The sequence below is a fragment of the Miniopterus schreibersii genome (genome assembly GCF_964146895.1).
Source record: "Miniopterus schreibersii genome assembly, chromosome: 10".
Taxonomy (NCBI): Eukaryota; Metazoa; Chordata; class Mammalia; order Chiroptera; family Miniopteridae; genus Miniopterus; species Miniopterus schreibersii.
This window is the reverse complement of record NC_138110.1, coordinates 62879456-62904320: the sequence shown is the minus strand read 5'-3', so window position 1 is coordinate 62904320 and position 24865 is coordinate 62879456.

Sequence of the window (24865 nt, the reverse complement as noted above, 5' to 3'; positions counted from 1 at the left end):
CTGTTGCCATCATTTAAAATTGGGAAATTTCACATACAAATTTGGATTTCTGGCTTTTAATGAGAAATCAGAAAATCTGGCCACACTGGCATCCCTGTTTGGCAAAAATTGGTCACAGCTGCCCACTTGAGAAGGGATATGGATATCCTGTCTGCCTTGGCCCCCATCTGTCCATCTTTGTTTACGTCATCTGCCTGGTCCCCTTGGGCACGTGGGTGTGCTGGCCAAGGGCCAGAACCATCCTATAGCCTCATGGGCACCCAATGCGTCATGATGGCCTGGACATCCCTGACCTCTGTGGGTGCCCCCTTTTTGTCCCTGGAGCTACATAAGTCCACCACACTAAGTGGGTTCTACCCTTTCCTCTGCTCAGAAAACCACTTATATGAAATAAAAACCAGGCAAGGCTGGGGGTGGTGATGGCTGTGTCTGGAGCTTGCTTGTCCTGTAAATAATTTCCTGGTGATAATCTTTCCAATTATCCCTGCAAGCTGGAACTGCTGTGTGAAATCAAGCTGGGTGCCCTCGGCTTATCCTGTACATCTTGGAGTCATTAAGATCCAGCTTTCTATTTCAGGGTGAGCTGTCCAGAGCCACCAAGGCTGGGATGTCTATGATCCTTGACACAGACACAGAGAATCACAGTATTATAGAAACTTTGAAAGCAATACAGGGCAGATTGTAGAATTTTACACTCAGCAAGAATCTTAAAAATTAATCTAAGCACCAAACATAGATGAGCCAGGTACAAATTCCAGTAAACGTAACTATTTTTCCTTATATAAACTTACTTATTAGCTTCCATTCACACAGATAGCCAAGACTTGATTAATTAGTTAATCCATTCAATAAATGTTTATCAAGGTATTTTCTTTTTTTAAGGGATAGGAGTACAACCTTGACGTCAGATAAAAATATCTGCCACTATGGAGTTTAATTTGGATTCCAGTGGAAGAGACAGGTGAAAAACAAATAAATATATGATAGAATGTCATAAGTAGTATAAGTGTTCTGAAGAAAAGTCAAGCAGTGGGGAAGAAGTATGCAGTGATGGAGGAGTGTTATTTTACCCAGGGTGGTCAGAGGACATGCCCCACAAGGCAACCTTCATGCAGAGACTCAGAAGATGTGAGGGAATGAGGCCCATGAAGACCCAGAGAAGAGGGGTTCATCTGGGTGCGGGAATAGGAAGTGCAAAGGCCCTGAGTCTGGGCTGGAGTGTGTTTGACTCTAAGTAGATTGTAACAGGTTAAGTATTTATACTGTAATCAATAGAGCAGCTATAAACATAACTATACAAAGAGATATAGTAAGAACACAATAGATAAATTAAGATGGAACACTAAAACAACTCCAAATAACTAAAAAAGGAAAGAAAGAACAGTGGAATGAAAAATAGAGGGAAGAAATAGAAAACAAAGAATAAAATGATAGACATAACTCCAAATACATAAATATGTACATTAAATGTAAATGGTCTAAACATGCCAATCAAAAGTCAGAAATAGCCAAAATGGATTTTTTAAAATGACCCAACTGTATGCTGTCCACAGGAAATTCACTTGAAGAATGATGAAACAGGCAAGTTAAAATTGAAAGGATGAAAAATGGCATACCGTGCAAGCATTCATTATAAGAAAGCCACATTTATCAGTGACTATGTTAATATCAAAGTGAACTTCAGAGCCAAGAAAATTACTATGGATAAAGAGAAACATTAAATAATAATAAATGGGTCTGTTCTCTAAGAAGACAAAACAATCCTAAAGTATGTATACACCTAACAAAAGAGCTTTAAAATAGAAAGAAAATGGGCAGAACTGAAAGGTAAATAGACAAATCCACAATTATTGTTGAAGCCTGCGATACTGCTTGCTCGGTAATCAGTAGAATCAGTAGACATAAATCCAGCAAGGACATAGCACTGAACACCACCATCAAACAACTGTCTAATTGACATACATAGAATACTCTACCCACAACAGCATAATGCACCTTCTTTTCAAGTGTGCACGGAACTTTCACTAAAACAGACTTTATCCTGCATGAGGAAATAGGACAAAGGGTGTGAAAAGTAGAGGGAAACGTCCTTCAGTTAATAGTGTAAGATGTGCCAGGCACATCAAGTCCTCAAATCTTGGAAACAAATCTGGAGAATCATAGAAATATAAACACAGATTCTTTGGAAATGTAGTTACATTGACTAGTTGTTGAGTCCTAGAAGCATATAACAAAAAAATACTAGAATCTTGAATATTTTAAAAGCATATAATGCATTATACAAAGACCCACCCAATACACAGTCACATGATCAAGCCCAGCAAGGATCAAAGGAGCTCTGGGGGATCCAAAGTTTCATGAGCTACAATAATAAATGTTTTAAGCTACTGAGCTTTGGGGTGGTTGTTACTCATCAACTTCTGATTGATTTAGGGAAGTGACTTAGTGGCGCTAATGATTTTTCCTCCAGTTCTCTTTCCACTGTGTCAGTGTTTCCTCAAGTGAGGATGGAGTACCATGAGTGTACCCAAGGGGACGTGTGCAGGACTCAGACGGAGCTCTGAAAAGCACTGAATCACACGGGGGCGGGGGGTTAGTCCATCTCCAATTCTTCGTTAGTCCTGCTGATAACTTGAAGAAGGTGCTAATGTGTTTTCAACATCTCTCCAGCACTTGTTAATACTTTTTTTTTTTTAACAAAGAGAGATCATGTCTCAGGTTCAAATTTTTCAGGTAGGCAAGAACATCTAGCAAAAATTTAATGACATTATTTAGTCTTCAGAGTATTTACTTTTACAGATACCTTCGAGTCATAACAGGGATACTGCTTTTTTTTAGAGTTGTGATATAATTTCTAAATTTAAAAAATATATCTATTTAAATATAGCAGGTCCTTGAATAATGACATTTCATTCAATGTCATTTCATTATACCTAATTGATGAAATGTCATAGGAACTTAACTCTTGTTTGTATCAACTAGCTTATGGTAAAATTGTTTTTTTATATGTCATTTCACTTAAAGTCACAGAACCTAATACATTTTAAGATATTTATTTACATAAAAAAAAAGTCAAAAAGAAAAATGTGGAGGCAATAAAAGACCAGATGTTGGTGGATCTGGCAAAACCATACCACGGTGATATAATGCCTTAGGATTGTGGCAGAGGGCACAGCTGGGCAGTTCAGCTGGGTGCTGAACTCAGGGGAGTGAGGATTGTTTCAAATAAACATCACCAACGTTACGGGTCTACCTCAAATGGACCTGCCAAAGTCCCTTCTAGAATTCATACTTCAAGGCTGATTCGTATTATGTGATGACTCTGGTCTGTGATTTGGAACCAGGAGGGTCCAGCTCTCCCCATCTCTCTGTGTGAGCTTGGCTGGACCCCTTGCCTTTTCTGGGTTTGACTCAATGGGCCATTCTCTGTATCTAAGAAAAGTAAGTGAAGTAAGATTAATTTGCAGCATGAGCTGGTGTGGGCTCCAACTTTATTAGAAAAGAAAGCTGCTCATATTTGTCTGCCCTATCTCCCTTACTAGTTTCACATGGAGATTTCTCCCCATCTGGTTTAGCAACAGGCTGATCAGAGACCCTCAAAACTGCCTTGGAGAAACACAGATAATATGTTACCACTCTCAATGGTGTCACGTTTCCTCTGCAAATGATTGGAGAGATGTAGGCTTGGGTTTGATTTTTCTGGGATCTCAAGGGGCATTGGTACCTATGGATTCTCTCCCAAAGATAAACTGGAGAAATGCAGTGTTGTAGGTTAAATTGCACCCCTCCACCCCCCACCAAATTCATGTGTTGAAGTCCTAACCCTAAGTACTTCAGAATGTGACCTTACTTGGAAATAGGGTCATTGCAGATGTAATTCATTAAGATGAAGTCATACTAGAGTAGGATGGGCCTCTAATCTAATATAAGTAATTGTTACCTTTATAAAAAGGAGGCAATTTGGACACAGACATGTTCACATGTAGAACACCATATGAAGGCTGGAGTTTGCTGCCACAAGCCAAGGAACTATCAGAACCTAGGATAGGCCTGGAACAGAGCCTTCCCTAGTGCCTTTGAAGGGAGCATGGTCCCACTGACAACTTGCTTTCAGACTTCTGGTCTCCAGAACCGTGAGACAATAAATTTTTCTTGTTCCAAGCCACCTAGTTTGCGGTACTTTCTTACAGCAGTTGTAGGAAATTAACACACCCTGAGTCCCCATAGTTCAGGGGTGGCAAACTCAAAAGCCTATGGGGTCAAGCAGATCATAACTATGTGAAGCCAGTTGGAACGGGGTTGTGGTGACTGGAGTGTACACATACCCTCTGGTGGGGTCACCACTGTATAGTCCAGCCCACTGTTGCCATGTTGAAGTGTAGGCTCAGCGTATCCAGAACTTCCAGTTTTTCCAGAGGAGTCAGAAATCTGAACTTGTAGTTGCAATCTTGCTATTGTTAAATGTTGACAACTATTTGAAAATATTTAATATTCTCTTTTCGAAAACAATAGCAACAACAGCAGCAGTAACTACCACTACCACCACCACCGCCTGTTTTTGATGTCTACCTTATAGTGTTAAGTGAAAGACTCAGGTTTGAATTTGATCCAATCTAAACTTAAAAAAAAAAAATTGGGGAAATTCAGGGAAGATGGCAGCAAGGATAGAAGCACAGTTTTTGGATCTTCCTAACCCCCACATAAAAACAGTCATCACAGCTACATAACAAACCAAAACCCATGGACAACAGTTCCAGCAAAACTAAGCAATGAAGTGTTTCCTTTAACTCTAAGTATAAGTGCGCTGTGGGGAGACCATCAACAGTCTCAAAATCTGTGAGCTGATAAATCTGTGCCAGAAGAAGCCAAGGAAAGCAACATGCGTCTGACAGATGTTGAAAATAAAGTAAACCCCAATGCCAACAAGAATTCAAAACTGAGCAGGATAGAAATGAGTAGATAAAGGGAAACTAAGGCCCTGATTAAAGTGGGGGAGGGGAACAGAGCCAGAATATCTCAGAAAGCAAGCCATCATATTTTTTTAGACATTATACAAAAAAAACAAAAAAAGGAGCTCTAAGAATTTCAAAAAGCTTACCTGAATTGTGGGGTTATTCTAAATGGTCCCCTCCTAAAATGTCCCAGTAAACTAATTTAACATAATGAGCCTCAGAAGAGTATCAGGGTCAAGTCCCATACAAAATTATTTTAAAAAAATCTAGACAATAATGTCCCTACAGATAATGAAAGCACTCCAGAGACACATATTCACTAAGTAGACTAGAACTGCAATGTACTCTTTCCAATCAAATGAAAATACATTAGGGAAAACTCAGAAATTACATTTAGAGATAAAAGGAACACCATTAAAAAATAAAGTCAAAACTGTAAGGAACACAGTGAATCAACACAATAAATAATACCTTAGGAGAAAAAGAAGGTGAAAATGAGAGAGTTCTTAAATAATCAAAAAGAAATAAAGAAAAACATAAAAAATTCAAGAAAAAGTCTTCTTTGGTAGGCAAAGAAGACACATCATAGGGATAATAGGAGTGCCTAAGAGGGAAAATCAAAGGAAAAAACTAAACAGAATAACTACTGAAAACTACAATTCAAGAAAACTTTCTTGAAGCAAAAAACAAAATTGAAATTATATATTGAAAGAGGACACTACATACCTGACAATATTGACTTTGATTCACCAAGACATATTCCAGTAAAATTACTATACTTTAAAGAAAAATAAATAGGCATTGGGTAACTAAGTCAAGAAAGTCCTTACTTAAAGAAAGAACATTAGATTGTCGTCAGATTTTTTTGAAAACAACACTCAAGGTAGAAGAAAATGCAGCCACATATTTAAGATGCTCAAGGAAAGAAAATGATAGCCAAGGATTTTGTATCTATCAAAACTGACTTTCAAATACAAAGGGCACAAGCTGTTAATAACCTATAAGAATTGGGGGAACATTGTTTCCATGAGCCTTTCCTGAAGAATCTATTAGAAATGAGCTTCGGGTAACAAAAAGGAATGAGAGATGTCAAAATAAAGGCTGGTGGTGAGCATTAATATACACTGCCTCAGAGAACTTAGACGAGGTGATGGTCAGAAGGAAGAGCACAGAGCATTAAAGACTTTATTATCTGAGTGTTTAAAATTAAAAATGGGGACTTAAAAACATATGCCAAAACATTTTAATCTGTACTCAGTAATTATAATTAATGGTGATAGTATTAGTATTATTTAAGATTGTTGTATGTGTAGCATGGGATCAAGCAAATGACTAATTATGGACTATTGTTATCATCCCCTGTGCCATTAAGAACTAGAATTCTCAGGGCGTAAGAAAAAAAGATACAAATATATTGAAAAGAAGTTTAATAAACAACCTGAGTTCTCAGTCAGAACTGAAAATACTGGTATGAACTCAGGAGTTATTTTATGTACATATATTGTATAGCTCTCTGTCCACTGACATGGACTAGAAATAATGACCCAACCAGTAGCAGTGAGTACCTGTAGCATTCAGATTGTGGTCTTGAAATACCATTTAAAAGGACCCAAGGCTCCTTGGAGAAATGGCTGTTCTGGGTCTGAAGCAGGAAATGAGGGCCTGGAAGAAAAGCCTGGAATGTTTTGTCATAATACATAGCAGTTTTACTCAATACAAAGACTAATGGAGACATGTTAAAAGAACTCAGGAGCCAACTTGCAGAGGTTACTACTGGTCCAAGATGAGACAATTTATGTATAAATCATAAGTGCAAAGGCCCTGTGGCAGGAGCATATTTAGCATGTTTCAAATAATCCTCACAAGTCTCTTAGAACCACCCAGCAGGCCTTATTGGATATTATATCTGGAGCCCCAGTGACTCATTTGGTTCCAATTTTGGTGATTTGTAGCACTTGGTGCTGGGGCAGGACTGCCTCTGGAGTTGTTAACACCTTGTAAATCTGTCCCTTGTAAGCAGCACCATGTGCATGTGCTTTGATACAGCTATAATTGTGGTTTTGGGTTTAATTAGAGGAAGCCCCCTGGGGGATTAACTATGTGCTAGCAAAGGCAGTGAGACATCCTCCTGCAGAGTGCTCATAACGAGGGAGATGCTTTCGCTGCTGGGACAGGCCGGCCCACCGGGTCACCTGGGACGTTTAGGGCTGCTGTGATGATGAGGGCAGCTGAGCAACCCCCACCACGTGGAGGCCGCCGCCGGTCCTTCCTTCCAGCGTGGATTCCTTAGGCTGGTGGCAGCTCTGTGGTAGGGATATCAGAACTGGTTGTCGCATTTAACAGGGACACCTTGACAAGACAATCCTAGAGTTCCTTCAGGTAAATGCCCTTCAAAGCATTCATGAAACATACTGAACTCCTGCTCAGGGCCAGGCCTTTACACACACTGGAGTTAAAAGAGTAAACAAGCCATGGTCGCTGCTCTCAAAGAACTTGAGGCATTTTCACACTTTGGTTCTGCTGCTGGCATATTCCTGTCTCTAGTGGAAGCTGGAGACTTGAGATCTGACCTCTAATCTGAACCCTTTCTTGGGCAGAAGCACGGAGGGTGTGGCGGGTGGTTTATGGACTCTGAATATTGCCAGACCTTCCTTTCTCCTTCCTCCCATTTTTCTCTCTCCTCCCTGCTCTTCCCCCACCCCTTTCTCCTTCCCCAAATATCTTTTGAGCACCACTCGGTCTCATTCACTGTTCCAGGCGCAGAGCCTCCAGCTATGTATAAGACAGACACAGTTCTTGCCCTCAGAGAGTCTAATGGGAAAGTCATGAACCAGTAAATTTACAAATAGAAGAACTGCAGGCTCATAGGTGCTAAGAAGGATAGATTATGATGATAAAGAATAATAGCTGGGCCCTGGCCCATGTGCTCAGCAGTTAGAGCTTCGGCCCATGCACTGAATGGTCACATGTTCGACTTCTGGTCAAGGGTACCTGGGTTGCAGGTTCAATCCCTGGCTCCATGGGGGCTCATGCAGGAGGCAACCAATCGATGTGTGTTTCTCTCCCCCTCCCTCACTTAAACTCTCTCTAAAAATCAAGGGGAAAAATATCCTCAGGTGAGGATTAATAACAACAATAAAAGAATGCCAGGTGGGTCAGGGTTACTCTTTCTGGAGAGAGAACACAAAAACAACCTAAAGCTGAGACGGTGCTGGTCAAGCCGAGACCCAGGGAAACAGAAGAGCAGATGAGTGGAACAGCAAATGCAAGAAATAGCTGGATGTGCTTAAGGGGCAGGAGGAGGACATATGGCTGGAGCCCATAAACCGGGAGAGAGTGGAATAGATCAGGCTGGGAAAGGGGCAGGAGCTGAGATGTTATGCCAAGGGTGAGGAGAAGTTTCATAGGACTTCACGTAGGCGTGTGCCGTGGTTCAGTTTCTGATGTTCAGAGGTCACTCTGGCCGCTGTCTGGAGAGGACCTTGGTGAGGGAATAGATGAGGTGAGGGTGCTGCAGACACCACCCAGGGAAGGGTTGATGGTATCCTGCCCCAGGTGTTAGCAGTGCCGGTGCAGAGAAGAACAGAACTGGGGGATTTATGGAATCGGACACTAGAGGGGCGAACCTCCCAGCCGTCCACGTGTGAGCAAGTCCTCCAGCTGATGCTGCTACATGCTGAGACTCGAGAAGCTCGGGTACATGTTGGGGTGTGGGGAGGAGCTCAGCTGTGAGCCCCGGGTCCGTCTGCATTTAGAAACCAGGTGGAGGAGCAGCCAGGGCTGCAAAACTTCGGAGGCCAAAGCAGGATCAGGTAGCAAGGGGGAAGCGGTCGGCTGGTCAAATAAAACAACATGAATGCTAAGGGGGATTCAATTCAATATGAGACCGGGAAAGGGAGCACAGGATTTGGCAGCGTGGCGATCCCGAGTGGCTTGGCAGGGGCTGTCTCAGCAGGACTGAAGCAGTCACCGGCGGAGATGGACTTGCAGGTAAGGCTCAGGTGTGGTCTGGGGACCTGGGCTGTGCTCGGTCAGTATTTCCTTTTCTCTCTGCCTTTGAAAAGTCTCTTGTTAACAAATGCGAAGTATTATTGCCCTCTTCCAGGATTTTTTTCTCTTAATAGGTCATGAGTGACAATCAAGACGGCTGCGTAACGCTTGAGGCCTTCGGAGTTCTACCAGCAAACCCAAGTTTTTGCCAAAATTCTGCGGGGTAGAAAGGTAGCACCGGCTTGGCCACCCAGGAGCCCGTCTTACCTGCTGCTTTGCTGACTCTCACCGGGAGGCTGAAGATAAAGGTGTCATGCTGGCATTCCCACCTTCCTCGCCTACTGGAGTGGCCGTGCGGCCCGTCTGCCCAGTGAGGTGTAAGGGAAGCTGCTGGGAGGGTTCTGGGAAAGATACTTTAAAAGATACTAATAAAAGAGACAGGCCGTGAGAAGAGTTCATAGACGCCACCCTTCCTCTCAAAGCTTTCTTCTGGCTAATTAAACCTCACTTTGTCTTGTGTTTTTGTCCTTATGTTTGAGTTAGGCGTCTGCCACTTGTCACTAAATGACAGCTGGCTTATGCAATGAGTAGAAACTTGTTAAGTTCTCTTGCATAACCAGTGGCCCAGAGGTTTATTGTGGGGAGTCAGAGGTAACCTAACCCTCCAGCACCAAGGGCATAGGATGCCCGCTGTGGCAGACTAGTCAGGACTTAGAAGCAAGGGTCACGCACACAGGGAGGCTCGATCTTAAAGCACAGAGTTGGGCAAGAAACAATGACATTAAAGCATACACACTGAAAGCAACGTGCATGTTCTCAAGGACGTGTATACTTAAAGGCATATACCACACGTGTCCGAGGGGGTCCTGAGGTGGAGAGGAGGGAGCATGAAAGGGACAGATAATAAAACAAAGGAGGGGTTTCATTCGGCCCAGTAACAAAAGGGGGCTGGAGCTGAGGCTCTCTGCCTCGGGCTTCCACTTAGAAGGAAACAGGAGGTAGATATCCCTTTTGGGGACCGAGGGACAGCTCTGTGTGGCTGGAGGGCAGAGGGTGGGAGGAAGGTCAAGGAAGGTGAAACGGGAGGTTTGAAACCTTCGTGGCTTCTATCCTGGAGGGCTCTGAAGCTGACTGTTGAGCTATGTTTTGTAGACAATGGAAGCTTTGGAAAGTTTTGGAGCTGGAGGATCACGAGATCTGAGCGAGGCTTTCGGAAGATCACTCTCAGCTGTGAACAGTTGGATCAGGGTAGAAAGTGGTGCAGGGATGTTCTTAAAGTTGTACCTATTAAAAAAATGACATCTGACCACGTGTTTCAAAGTGGCTCTTGGCTGGGAAATGTCAACCAGAGTCCTTTGGGTCCCTTGACACTTTTTCCACACGAATGTCTCAAAATCCAAAGCAGTGCGTATGCCTAGTAGCTCCGGACTGCAATGACAGCTTAGATGCTGCGCGCACGGTGCATTGCCTGCATTTCCCATCTGGCCCTCGAGGCACCAGGAGGTGGCTGCTCTGATCTCCATGTCCGAGATGTGGGAAAGGGAGCCCAGAGCCCACCCTCCTCACCGTGAGAGCAGGCTGACACTCGACCCACCATCCCTTTCCTACTTCTTTTCTGTTTTCCAGTTTAATCTTGGGCATATTTTTTCTATTTAAAGTTATTTGCTGACAATAGAACTCAATACTCAAATAGACAAAAATACAGAGTCGTCTTAATGAGGAACAGGGGACAGTCCCTTAGGGAAAGAAGGAAGAAACAGCTCCAGGCTGACGGAGCAGGATGGGAAGGGCTGGGGCAGGTGATGAGGCCCTTTGGGGGGGAAGGAAACAATTGGCTGCTCTTCCACTCAAGCAGGAGGGTCCTAATGACCCCCTCTGTGGACCCAGATTTCTTATCTGTAAGATGAGACAGAAAATGAGTTTGATTCCAACACAGTTCCAAGGATCTGCCCTGTCAGCTTAAAATACAGATCACCAGGCCCCAGCACAGAGATGGCGCGGCCCAGGTATTGTATTTATTTTCAAGTACCCCAGGTCCATCAGGTGTGTGCCGGCAGGATTAAGCTGAAAGTTATGAATTTCCCATTGTATCCCCGTTTTCCTTTTAAAAATAAAATTCCTCCTCCTGCTCCACCCCCTGCAGACCCCACCTTGATTACTGGATTACAAATGCATTTCCCTGATTCTAAGACACCTTCTGCATAGACAAACTTTTCTAAAATCTGGAGCAGTGTTACAATTTCATGTGGTAGGATTTCCTTCTTTCCTCTGAAACAATGCTGTCCAGTTGACAGGGCATCTCATAGTTCAGAGCGTCCTAGAATTAGAGAAGCATGGCATAATATTCTTCCGAGCTGAGAATTTGGGCGAAAAAATCACAAAGTCACTAAAGAATCTCATCCCCAGAGGGTGGCAATCTCATTGCCAACATTTTGTAACATTTCTTTCTAGTCTCTCGTTTTTGTTGTTCTGAATCTTTCTTTCACCACAAATGAGGCATTCTTGAGCACCTACTGTATACCCCCCACTTAAGGACTTAGAAGTACAAGAAGAATTCTAGCCCCTCTGTGTGGAGGAGAGACTGTTCCGTGACCGCTGTCCTTCCCGCAAGCTGGCCCGGGGCCAGAATGGAGATTGCCTTCTGCAAAACCCCTTAGAGACCTACCTTAATGGATGTTAATTCTGACATCAAGCGGCACTCCTCCCCTGCCTCCTGCTATGTGCTGATTCCTGGAACAGGTTTTTGCCCTCACCTGGTCAAGCATTTAAAGTAATTCCCGTACCTGGTAGCATTCGTGGACTAGTACCCGTGACTATTCCCCCCTTTATGCGGGAATCCATTCATCTTGCAGCAGCCTGACATATCTCGTATGTAAGTTTTCCTTAAGAAACTATGTTAGTCGCCAGACTGGAGTGGCCTGCCTCTTGCTTGGGTCTCTCTCTGTTCTTGGTTCATGGAGGTAGAATTTCAGTCTTGGGCTTTTCCCTGGGTCACTCTGTGCTGGCACCTTAGGTACACGACTGCTTCCTTCCATGGAATGGCCCTAAAATGTGGGGGATGGTATTTCTACTGAACATGGGAGGAAGCAGAAGCTGAGGAGGTGAAGGACTTGTCTGAGGGTCATGGCTAGTGAATGGCCAAGCTGGGATTTGAGCCCAGGCAGCTGAACATGATGTTGCCTCTCAGGGTAGAGGCCAGTCTGACCCAAGCGGGGAGAGTTCGTGGGTTATAGGTCAGCACTGTGGGGCAGGGGCCTCCTGGAGAATCATGAGGAGGCTGCATTAGCAAAACATGGCTCTGCAGCTGGGACTTGGGTTCAAATCAAGTGCTGGTTCTTACAAATCATTTAAACACCCTGAGGCTCAATTTCCTCATCTGTAAAATGGAGATAAATGATACCTCCCTCAAAGGGGTATAGAAATGATGAGAAATTATAAATGCAAAGTGCCTGGCTCAGAAATAATACTTAATATAGAGAAACTAAAATGGCCAAGGTTTGGATCAACGGTTTAGAGGAAATATCAGAAGTCTTTCTGACCTGTCAATATCAATATCAATATTCTAAGGAGGGGTGGCTATTTTAGGCAAGTTCTATTTGAGATATTTTGATTAAATTCTAGGCCATATATTGGGGGCTTCTATTGTTAACTGACTCATATATTTTTGTGTGTGTTAAAAAAAAAATCAGTTTGGTTTACAAATAGGGAAAGACAAAAATGGTCTCCAAGTTTTAGGTCTGGAAAAAATAGTTTATCTCCTCTGGCTTGGGACTTCACATGTTCAGCTCAAGTTCAACTCAGGACTTCTATCTTTTCAATGCCAGGGATGGGTCACAGGTGTCTACACTTTTAAGGGCTCTCAGGCAATTCTGATTAACAGCCAGAGTGGAGTTGGGCCCACCTGCGTCACCCTTGCATGGACCATTGGCCCTTACCTACACCTCTGGTGCCCACAGCCTAGCTGTGGGGATGGGTTGGTGGGTGGGGCATGACACAGCAGAGCCGCCAACCCCTGGTGCCCAGGTTCAAGGCGAAGAGAGAGAAAAAGACCCAGGACTAGTTGTGTGGGGAGGGGGTGAGCACTAATGGAGCACCTGCAACGGGCCAAAACCAGGATGGGTCCTGAACATATAAGGGCTGGGATCAGGATGCCTGGGTTAGAATCCCGCCTGCTCCACCTCCCTGCTGCTTGTCCTCAGGGGAGATTCCCAGTCTCTCGGCCTCCCCATTCCTCATCTGTTAAGCAGGTGTTGTGTAGATTAAATGGGGGTATGTAGGCAGGGGCCTGGCTCAGTGCCTGGCAAGCAGCAAGGTTCACCAGGTGTTAACTGTTATCATGGTCTTCCTGACTCCTTATCACAACCCTGACAACTCAGTGCCATTGCCTCTGCCATTACACGGATGAGGAAACTGCAGTTCAGAGAGGTAAAGTGGTTTGCTCCAGGTTCCCCGGATGGTAAATGGTGGAGCTGGAGTTTGAACTCAGATCTGTCTGCTCCAAAATTTGTGCCCTTTTCTTTTTCTGGGCTGGACAAAACAGACAAAGCAAAAATGGAGACATTTTTGTGAGTGATAATGCCGGGAATTGATCGGCCCCACCCTGATGCCTGTGCTTATTGGGAACATAAGAGAACTCCATCCTTTGCTTATGACTCAGGCCACACCAGCCAGACGGGACCCCGAGGAGACAAGGCTGTAGAGGTTCCAAGACTGGGGATTTTTGACAACTGGGCCTTGTTTGGGGTTAGTTATGTTGGAAAAGTGGAGGGGGGCATAGGAGAAGTGGTCTCACTCCCAGGCATATGGGAGCCGGCTGTCAGCTAATATGGAAAATGATTAAGACAGCTTAATTTTCTTATTTTTTATATATACTAATAATGAAGCAGGAGGAATTTGGAAGAGGAGGGCTACAAGGAGAAGGGAAAGTATTACAGATGTTGAAATCACGCACGAGGATGGCTCTGGTCCCGGTGGGACTCCAGCCCTGGCAGCCAGGGGGAAGGCGGAGGAGCGGAGCTGGTGGCATCTGACTGTGTGGCCCTCAGCAATGTGGGAAATCTCCATGGTCTGTCTGGAGGCAAGAGTGTGTCTGGTCTGGAGCTGGGAGTGGGCAAGGAAGCAGGGGTTCCTCTCTAAGCTGGGTCTAGTCCCCCAGTCCTGGCATGACACACACGCCAGGCAGGAGGGCTGGGGGAACAAGGTGACAAGGTGAGCATTTTCTCAACAGGAAGGGTGAGAGGTGGGCTGAGGAGGTCAGTGGAGAACTTGGCCTTGGATGGCTAAGACCCTCGGGCCACAGGGCCATCAGTGGATGTGGCGAGGCCCAGAAGGGCTTCCTAGAGCAGGTGGAAATGGGGCTGGCAGAAGAGGCTGGAAGGTATGAGGAGGACCAACATTGATTGGGCACTTGCTGTGTGCATGGAACTAAAAATTAGAATAGAAATGCATTCATTGAACAAATATTGAATGAGCACCTACTATGTGCAAGGCACAGTTCTGGGCTCTGGGGATAAAGCAGGGAATAAAACAGACGTAATCCCTGCCTTCATGGTGCTCACGTTCTGGTGGAGGACAGGGACAATGATCACATGAGCAAATAAATACCACACCAGGTAAGTGGTGATGCGCGTAAGAGAAAGGGAAGAAGGTTCCCTGCCGTTCACTGAGCACCTCTTGCGTGCCAAGCCGTGCATCGGTCAAGGACCCTCTAGCTATTGCTCCTGCTTTAATACCGGCTCAGGTTGACGTATCACTTACTTGCTTCGTGCTGTTCTAAGTGCTTAAATGGATGAAGTCATGTGATCCTGACAACACGAGGAAGGCAGTATTGTTACTGCCATCCTTGTTTTACAGATAAAGAAACCAGGGTGAGAGACTCACTGAGGGCCATGGGTTTGAGCACAGGCAGGCTCTGAGACCTGCACACTTAACTCAGTGACGTTGTTGGCCGGAACATCTACATCGGGCTTTTCCATGGGGCCTGGGCTTCCTCACAACGTGGCAACTGGGTTCCCAGGGTGTGTCCTAACACAGAGCCAGAGAGAAGCTGTATTATCTTTTCTAACCCAGCCTTGGAAGCCACACAGTGTCACCTCTGCTGCAGGTTCCAGGGGAGGTGAAACAGACTCCCCATCTTGGTGGAGGAGCGGCAGTGTTCTTGAAAAGCATGTGGGAATGGAGATATTGTTACTGCCATTTTTGGAAAATACCATCTGCCACACTCAGCCACTTGACAGATGGGGGAAATGGAGCCCGCCCCCCTCCCAGGGGAATGACTTGTCTAGGTTTGCACATGGACAGGACACAGTGGTCATGCTTCCCAGCCTGGGGCCCAGAAGTCTGGCCGCCTCTCCTATCCTTTGCCTCGAGAGACCCACTCCTGCCCTACTTCTTTTCCTTTGGGAGGGGTGGGTGGATACCCCTGGGGGCCCTCATTCCTTCTCAGCTTCTAGGCTCGTCCCCCTTCCCCACCTGGACTCCTCCCCCAGCTCTGTTAAGGAGAAAACCCTGAGGCCTACCCCGCCTCAGCCACACCTCTGACAGCTGGATGATCTGATTGGCTGAATTCCAATCAGAGGCCCATCTCTGGTCCAATCAGCCACAGGGGAGGGACCAGGTTATGAGCTCAGCAGTTGCCATGGGTGGGAGCTTCTCAGGGAAGGGAGGTCGTGACCTGAAGAGACTCTCCCAACCCATCTACTAATATTAATTGGCTCCTGCATTAGATTTTGTTTAATGGTTTGTGGATTATTTAGTTTCCCTTACCCCCTACGACCAATCCATCAGCAAGCCTTTCAAAATTTACCCTGAATTAATTCATTTCACTTCCTCTCTATTGCTCCCCAGCTTCATCCAGGCCACCATGGTTACCTGCCAGGATAACTACACCAGCTCTGTCTGGTCCCATGTCCATTCTTGCCTCCCTCCATCTCATCTCTGCACAGCAGCCAGAGGGGTCATTTCAAAATGTGAACCAGATGGGATTTCTCCCTTACGGCCCCGCTCACAGTGGCTTCCCCTAAAATCTGGACTCCTGACTGAGGCCACTGTCTGTATGTCTCACCTCTTGTGTCATTAATTCTGGCCACGCAGGTATCCTTTCTATTCCTCCCATTGCCAAGCTCAGTCCTACCTTGAGACTTTTGCACTTGCCATTTCATCTGCCTGCAATGCATTAACCCAGTTTGTCATATGTTGTTCAGATCTCAGTTCAAACATCACGCTGAGCCTTAGGTTAGGCTAAAGTGCTGTAACAAAAAGACCCTAGAATGTGCGATGGCTCAAGCATACTAGTTTATTTCTCTATTATGCAATGGGTGTGCCAGTGCAATGGGTGGCTGTCCTCCATGCAGTGATGCAGGGATCCAGGCTCTTCCATCCTGGGACCTTGCTGTCACTTGCATTCAGCCAGGGGAAAAGGAAAGACAACATGGAGGACACTCACTCACTTCTGAAAGCCTAAGTTCAGAAGTGACACTCATCACTTCTGTTCCCATCCCATTGGTAAGAGCTGGTTGCATGGCCACACCTGGATGCAGAGAGGGCTGGGAAACGTCACCCCTGCTTAGGCAGACACTTGTGAGTTCCAAACACATACGTGTAAGGGGAGCATGGGTTTGATGGACAAATAAATACCTTGGTCATGATCACCGTCTCAGATAGACTCCCCCCCAACCATCTTATCCAAAGAATGGTCCTTCCATCCCTGTTCATCTACATTTTCCTGTTCATAGTACATTTTACTTGTCCACTTGTTTATTGCCTCTTTGCCCTTCTAGAAGGTAAGCTCTGTGGAGGTGGAAACCTAGTCACTTCTTAACTAGTTAGTGCCATATTCCTAGCACCTAGATCAGTGTTTGGCCTATAGCAGATATTTAATAAATACATGTGGAATAAATGAAAGGACAAATAATTTCCAGTTTAACCATGGGGACACAGAGAAGACCAGTGATTTCATGAACAGACACGCTTGGTTAATGGCTTGGCATATAGTAGGAGCCCTCTTCGTGCTAATTCATTTCTCTCTCCAGTATAGATCTTGAGGTTGCAGACTAGGGTGCGATCTCTGAGTTGGGAGGCCTGGGTTTGAGTCTGACTCTGCCCAGACTTCTGTGTGTCCCCCTGTTCTCTCCTGTATGGGCGTCACTTTCCCAGTCTGCAGGATGCGGGTGGAGCAGGTTGGGCCAGACGAACTTCACTTCCACATGCCTCGTGGCGAGAATAGACGACCACCCCCGAGTATGTACCTTTTTTTTCCAACTGCTGACCTTTGGGAGAAAGTTCCCCTCCCTTTCTTTCTCCCCCTGTGTGGGTTTAATAAGGCTTAATGAGGGGCCTGGGTGGGCCCAGCTCCTCAGTGGCCACCAGCTCATACTTCCACCCAAGGGCGGGGTGGGGGAGCATGGCTAATAACAGGGTCCTGGTGGGGGGTGAGCTGACAGCCTCAGCTGGCCTTTCTGGGCCTCTATTAACAGACCACACAGGGAAATATCTTCCCAGGGCCCGTGATTTTCAATTTTCCACTGGAAAAGGCAGCTGGGAGGAGGTAGCCAGGAGGCCAGAGACACTTGCCTGTGCTCCTGTCAACAGTATTTTGTCTGTCCTCCCGTCTGCTCTTCCACTTACCCACCCAAGCATTCAAGCATCTGCCCACCTACCCACACATCCATTCTTCTACCTAACCTCTACCAATTTACCCTTTCACCCCACCAATAATCCACCATCCATTCAACAGCCTTCCACCTGTCCATACATCTTTCCACCTACCCATCCACCTAGTCCCATCCTTTCACTCTCTTGCCCATTCACCCCTTCATTCATCCTTACACTCATCCCCCCCCACACACACACCCATCTATCTGTCCTTCCTCTACAGCATTACCCAAGATCTATCTGGCACCAATTTTGTGCCTTAGACTAAAATAGAGATGAATAAATCATTTATTTCATTCCCTTCCGCCTTTGTTATGTTATACGATAAAAAGGAATAATTGAAAGTATTATGTTGCTGTGAGATTTGAGTTTGAATCTGAGCTCTGCCTTCATTAACTTTGTGACCTTAGATGATTTCATGCCCATAATATAATTATCTTTATTTTTGAGCACCTACTATATGCACACCTAATGCTGAACACTTTATAAATGTTGGCTCATTCTGTTCTTCTGCAGCTCTTTGAGACAGCCCCCATGCTCATTTTATAGACACAGACATTTTGCTGCATAAGATCGTGAAAATTGCACACTGCACAATTCTTGGAGGCATCTTTCACATCATAATCCATGGTAGCAGTACCAGAATTGGGATTCAGGCCTAGCTGGCTCCAAAGTCAACAATCTTTCTAGAATGTGGCTGTCCCTTGGCACCTAAGTGAACTTTTCTCTTGGTAACTGGAATGTGAGCCCATGAGTTTAAGTACAGGATGCCCCTTTCCCAAACTCTCGCCTTTGTTTCTTTGAGTGGAGTAATGGGAAAAGAGAAGAAAGGGAACAGAATGTGCTGGTTTCATGATGTGTTAGAAATTGAATCTTTGAGAGATGGCAAGAGCTGTGGATGGGGAAATTGAGTCCTGAAGAGAACCACAGAATCCAAGGCTTAAAGATCCTCTGATGATAATGATGATAAACAGCAGGATATACTCAGAGCACTTCCTCTGAGCTCAGGCCACATGGTGCCCAGTTTCCACAACCCAACATTGGGGATTAATAACAGCTCCAACCTCACAGGGTCGGTGAAAAGATTGAAGTAGTTAAAACACGCAAAGGACCTAGAACTGTGCCTGCCATGAAGATAGTGTTCAATAAATGTTACTTACCATGATTCAGGATAACCCCAGGAAGCCCTGTGAGTATGGAGCCTTTTCTTTCTCCAGGCCTGGCTAGTCTGAGGTCAGATATGCAGGCCATGGCTGCTGCCTCCCAGCTCTTCTGTCTCTCCAGAGAGTCCCAGGCAAGTTTGCTCAGAGTGTGGTTTTACTTAAAGCCAAAGCTGCCAAGTGTCAGCTGTCAGGCTGTCTGAGAGGGTGTCCAGGAAAGCCTCCTGGGAATGCCAACCTCATCCTAATTATGCGGCAGCAAGCCAGGGTTCTAGCAGATGTTGCCTGAAAAGCAGGATGCTGGAGACTGCTTTTCCCACTTCAAAACTGAAGGCATGATTTTGCCTCTCTGAGGCCATTTCCTCATCTGTAAATTAGCAAAGTGAACAAGAGCTACCTAGCGTAAAGTAGGCTCTTTACGCTAAATGTTGGTTGCTTACCTCCCCAGAATCCATTCCCCCTTCTTCCAATTTCCCCTTGTCTCAGTTTCCTTCCTGGAATCCTGGAGAGCAGGCACCTCACCAAGAGACAGCATGAAGGCACAGAAAACCTCCAGCGTGTTAAGCTAGCTGCCAGGAGGCCAACTCCTGAAAATTCAATTTGTGGGCAATATAAACAGGGTATCAAGCCTGGCAAGGGCAGGCTTGGAGGAGAGCGGCTGATGGGGAAGAGAGGAGGCAGCAACCTGCAGGGGTAACCGTAACACAGCCACATTCCTCGGCAGCATTAAAGCCGCTCTAATCGCTAAGAGATCCCTCATGCCCAGGGCCTTTCTTTGTCCACTGGAATCCCTCTCTCCAACACTAACACCACGTCTGCCAGGCTCTGCCTCTCTGTGGGCCTCAGTTCCCCTGTCTGCCATACGAGAGGGCTAAACTTGGGTCTGCAACCCAAGGTCCTTTCTGCAGGTCTAATATCCCAGAATCCAAACTTCTCTAGTTTGAATGCCCCCAAGAGTCTAGAATTCCAAGATTGTAAAATGCCTGGATTTTATGACTTCAGAATTTGATAGATCAGTGATTTCTATGATTCTGAAGTTCTGAGTCTCAGTTATTTTTAAGGGTCTGAGGCAGTGCAGTGTGCCCCAAAGCCAGGTAGCCTGGTTCGTCTACTGCCAGCCCCGCCCCCACTAACTAGGTGACCTTGGGCAAATTACATGACCTTCTGGTGCCTTGATTTCCATTTCTGTAAATTAAGGAGCATCAGAGTTACCACCTCATGGAATGGTTGTGAGGACTATATGAGTTAATATTTATAAACAATGTCTGGACCATAGTAAGCACTCAATAGATGTTTTGCTCCAGCCTTTCTTATAGATTGGAAAGTTTCTACAGCCTCAGTCTGAGATGGGTGTTTCTAGGCCTCCAAGGCTCCAGGGTTAACAGTTTCAAAGAACCCATTGTTTGAAGATTCAGTGATGCACTGATTCTGGAAGCTGGCCTTGGACATATATGTTTTGGTGTCTCTGTCCCAGGATCATGGGAATTTACCAGGGCAAGCTGAGGAGCCTGGCACTCTCAGCTACCAACCTAAAGAGCATGACAAGCTTGGGACTCACAACCTCTGAAAAGTGCACTTCTCTGTCCTCAACACACACATGCACCTGGAGATAACTTGACCTTCTGGCCAAAAGGTCATTGATGTTCACTAACTCCTGGAACCCACAGAGACACAGGAACACAGTTACCCCCATAGCTTGGAACTCCCTTTCTGAAGAACTTCCTGTGGCTCCCTTCTGTCCTTAAAATTAAGCTCTATTTCTCAAGTCTTTATGACTTGTCCACTTCAAGGTAAGTTGAATTCATCTGGAATGGGGAAGGGGAAATTGGGATGGTTCTTTTGGAAGCTACTTCTAAGTCCTTATATCTTTGTTCATTCATTTATTTACTCCACAGATGCTTATTAAACATCTACTATATGCTAAGCCTTGTCCTAGGCTCTAGGGACACAAAAGTGAATCAGGCAGACAAAATCTCTTCTCTTGGGAGCTCACAAAACTCATTTCACGCCCCACTCACAGTAGAGCATATGCTCAGAGGGGGAGAGCACAGGCCATTTCCTGACTTTAGACCAATGCTCTGAGCCTCATTTGTAAAATGGGCCAATAGCACCACCTACCATATAGGGTTACTGTGACGATTACTAGAGAGAGTGATGGTAGAGTTCAGCACAGCGTCTGGCACACAGCAAGTCTGCAGTCCACGGGAGCTGCTGCTGCCACTGCTGTTGGAGTAACTTTATTCCTACCCCCAGCTCCTTTAGAGCACTTAATGTGTGGGTGAAAAGCCAGACAGGCCTGGGCTCAAGTCCTGGGATGTAAAATAGGTATAATCATAGTGCCTGCTTCCCAGGATGAGCTGCCTGGCATGCTGGGCATACCCAGCTGGAGCTCAGAACATATTCTCACTTCCCACCAGCGCTCTCTCAGAACTCATCCCAACCAACCTCACTGCCCACATCAATTCTCACACAGCACACAACCTGACAACTTCCTTTCCCCTCTCGGTCCCAGTGTCCACCACATAAGGCCTGAGGAAAATCAGCCCTAAGACATAAGCTGACACCTTTAGGCATGATACAGAAGGCAATAGGGAGCCAAGGCTGGCTCTGGAGAGGACTCTCCCGATGAAGAGCATCCTCTGTCTTCCAGTGGCTCCTCTGTACCCTTTGCATCTTGTCCTCATAGCTGTCAGGGCCTCCCGCCAACTGCTGGCCATGAGTCCCTGCTGTGTCTTGGGGTTAGGTTATTTTTTCATTAAGTTTGCAATTATTTAAAAAAATGCAAGTCCAATTGTGACGTGCTGAGCTGAGAAGGCTGGAGGTTAAAGCTTTTTCCCTGCCTGCGGCCCGCTGGGTCCCCACCCTATTCTGAGTAAAGGGGAACATTTTCGGGGAAATAAACAAGGAGGCCTTGATCGTTTGGGGACTTTACGAACTTGACCCTACCCCCACTCCATACCCCACCCCGTTAACAGGCTTGGTGGCTCTCCCTGTTAATTAAAGGGGAGACCACTTTTCCAGGGCATTTTCAGCTTCAGCCAGGCCTGTGCCCACATCCTTTAGAGGGAGGCCATGGTGATTGGGTAGCTGGTGGCCTCAAAGGTAACAATTTGTCTTGAGATGGAATCCACTTCCCCGAATAGAGGGGCTTTGTGTACTCTTCCTTTCTCATAGCCCCCTGGCCTCCAAGTAGGTAGTTATTAGAGGGGAAACAGCTGTGGTTCCCCAAGAGAAGGGGCTGCCATAATAGGCAGCTCGAGACCCACGACCTGGACCAGCAAGACTCTTACTGCCCCTTGGCCTCTGTCTATGTCCTCAAAGCTCCTGCCTTCTCAGAGAAACCTGTGCGTTCTTGCAATCATTCATTCCTTCACTTGTTCATTCAACACCTCTTTATTGAGCAGCTAATATACCAGGCACTGTGCTAGGCACTGGGCATAGAGTAGCAAAAAAGAAAAACTCCCTCTCGTCACACTCTAGTGGGTAGACAGACACTGAAAAGCATAAGTTGATGTCGGATCCATTGCCAGGCAGTCAGGGAGGACAAATAAAGCAGAGGTAGTAGGTAGGAAGTGGTGGGTGGGCAGGAGTCCTGTCTGCGGAGGCGCTATCTGAGCAGAGGCCTGCAGGGAGGGAGGGGCGAGCTGGGGGGACAGTGACGATTCTGCCATAGCAAGGACAGGCTGGCCTCCTCCCTCCTCCCTTCTTTTCCACCTCTGGGCTCCTGCCATGGCTTCAGGACTGCCCTTCTCTTTGCTCCGCCTGGCAAGCAATGACTTATCTGGATTTTCCTTAATGTGTAATTTGCTATGTTATTGACTGTGTCAAATGCATTTGTAAAAGCAGAACACAAAGCCATCTGGGTTGTAATGCATGCTGTCCAGTGAGACTCATGAAACCCACATTGCTGACACACTTCTGCTCAAATATAATGGTGATTTTACCATTGAAAACTCTAATGAAATGGTAATTTTAAGATGGCAGAGTATAGGCATTTTTACTCCCCTTCCCTTATTTTAAAAAAAAATCTCTGCAAAACAAGAAACACAAACTCTGTCTTTGAGAAAGTGGGAAACACTGTAACCCTGATCCATAATATGGAAGGAAGAGACGTGAGTAAAGAAATGGCCAGTGACTTAGCAGAGAGGAACACAGTCAAACCCAAATGCCTGGGGTGGCTGGCCCCTGTGTGAGTGGGTTGCTGCAAAGAGAAACAAGCTGATTTGCCTGAAAGGCACAAACATTGGAGATGCCAAGTATCACAGAAAGTGCTAGTAAGGCAGGGACTGAAAGCAGAGGGATGGTTTGTGAGTCTGTACAAGGAGCACTGAACCCCTGGGTCCTGACCCCCACCCTTCTCAGCCAACAAATAGCCCCTCTCCCATCCAGGCCAACAAAGCATGGTTATTATCTGGAGAAAGGGAACCAAAGAGCTCTAAAATCATGGACCCCTGGGCAAGAAGCTGAGATCCTCAGCTCCATTCATCTGTCTAGCTCCAGAATGTCATTGGGTGGGCTTATGCCCTTCCCTCACCCCTGAGCAGAAAATTATCCAGAGAACCACTTCTAAGACAAAGACCTACAGATAAGACAATCTGGGGGAGAGGGAGAAATTTCCACAGAATAGGCTGACTAGCAGCTACTTGATCACCCAACCTACACAGAAGCCCACCAGGGTACCAGCCCCACCCTTGGCTTCCAGTCAGATTGCTAATATACGGAAAGCCAAAGATCACTATATATTTAAAGGGATTTCCAACATGGAGGAGAGACCGAAGGAAACCATAGGAGTGGAGGGAAAAAGACTTAGAGAAAGAGAGAATGCAGAGAACAGGAGAAAACTTAAAAATAAATCTTACAAGTGATATCCTTTGAGAAATGAAGATACTGTATCCATACAATATGAACTGGAAGCCACTAAAAAGGAACAGAGAATAAGAAAGTAGAATTAGAAATATATGTGGTAGATTGCACAAATGGCCAAAGTTCCTTCCATCCCAGAGCCCCTGCTCCTTTGCCCCTTAGGAGGAGTCTGGTTAACTATTGCTGTGTAATAAACTATCCTCAAAGTTAGTGGGTTAATTTTGTAGATTAGAAACTCAGGGAGGGCTGGGCTGGGTAATTATTCTGCTCCACCTTGTGTTGACAGAGGTGACTCAGTGGTTTTCAGCTGGTGGATGGGCTAGGCTGGGGGTGTCCAAGGTGGTGGCACTCACATCTGGTCCTTGTGGCAGGGATGTCTGGAGGAGGGCTGAGCTCAGCTGGCACTGTTGACTGGTTACATGTGGCCTTCCCAGCATGGCGATCTGAGATAGTCAGACCTCTTCTGGTGGCTGGCTTCCCCCAGAGTGAGCATCCCAAGAGAACCAAGTCGAGACTGCATGGCCTTTTCTGACCTAGCTTCAGAGGTTATTATATAGTTTCACTTTGGTGGCATTACTAAGGCCAGTTCAGACTCAAGTTGGGGGAGAGTGTATATCACAAACCCCATATCCTGATGGGACAAATATCAAAGAATTTGTGGACATGTTTTACAACTGCCATGCTACTAGAGTACATGCTTTCTCAAAAAAGAGACTAAACCAAAGAAGAGGGAAACATGTATCAGGTAGCTCTTCCTGTGTAACAAACTGCCTCAAAACTTAGTGGTTTAAAACAGCCACCATTGATTTGCTCATGAACCTATGGTTCAGCAGTACACGCTGGGTCCCCTCATGTGTCTGCACTCATGTGTCTGGTGGTCACTGGTCTCTCATGTGTCTCGTGGTTGATATCAGCTGACATTAGCTGGAGTGATGGAGATGATCTGGCCAGTCTCTTACCTCCAGCAAACCAGTCTAGGTTCACCACCGGCTGGTGCTGCTTGCAGGGTTCCCCAGAGCTGCAGAAGGCAAAGCCCCAAATGCACAAGTACTTTGCAATCCTTTGCTTGTGTCATGTTTGCTGTTATTCTGTTGGTCAAAGCAAGTCATATGATTGTGCCCATCAGGGTGGGAGGGGCTTAGATAGTGGCTCAGAACAGGAGGAAATTGGATGTTTTGGTATTTGGTAAATTCTCTAGACATCATGAGATACAGGAGATGGTGAAGAGAGGCAAAGGAATTCCTCCTG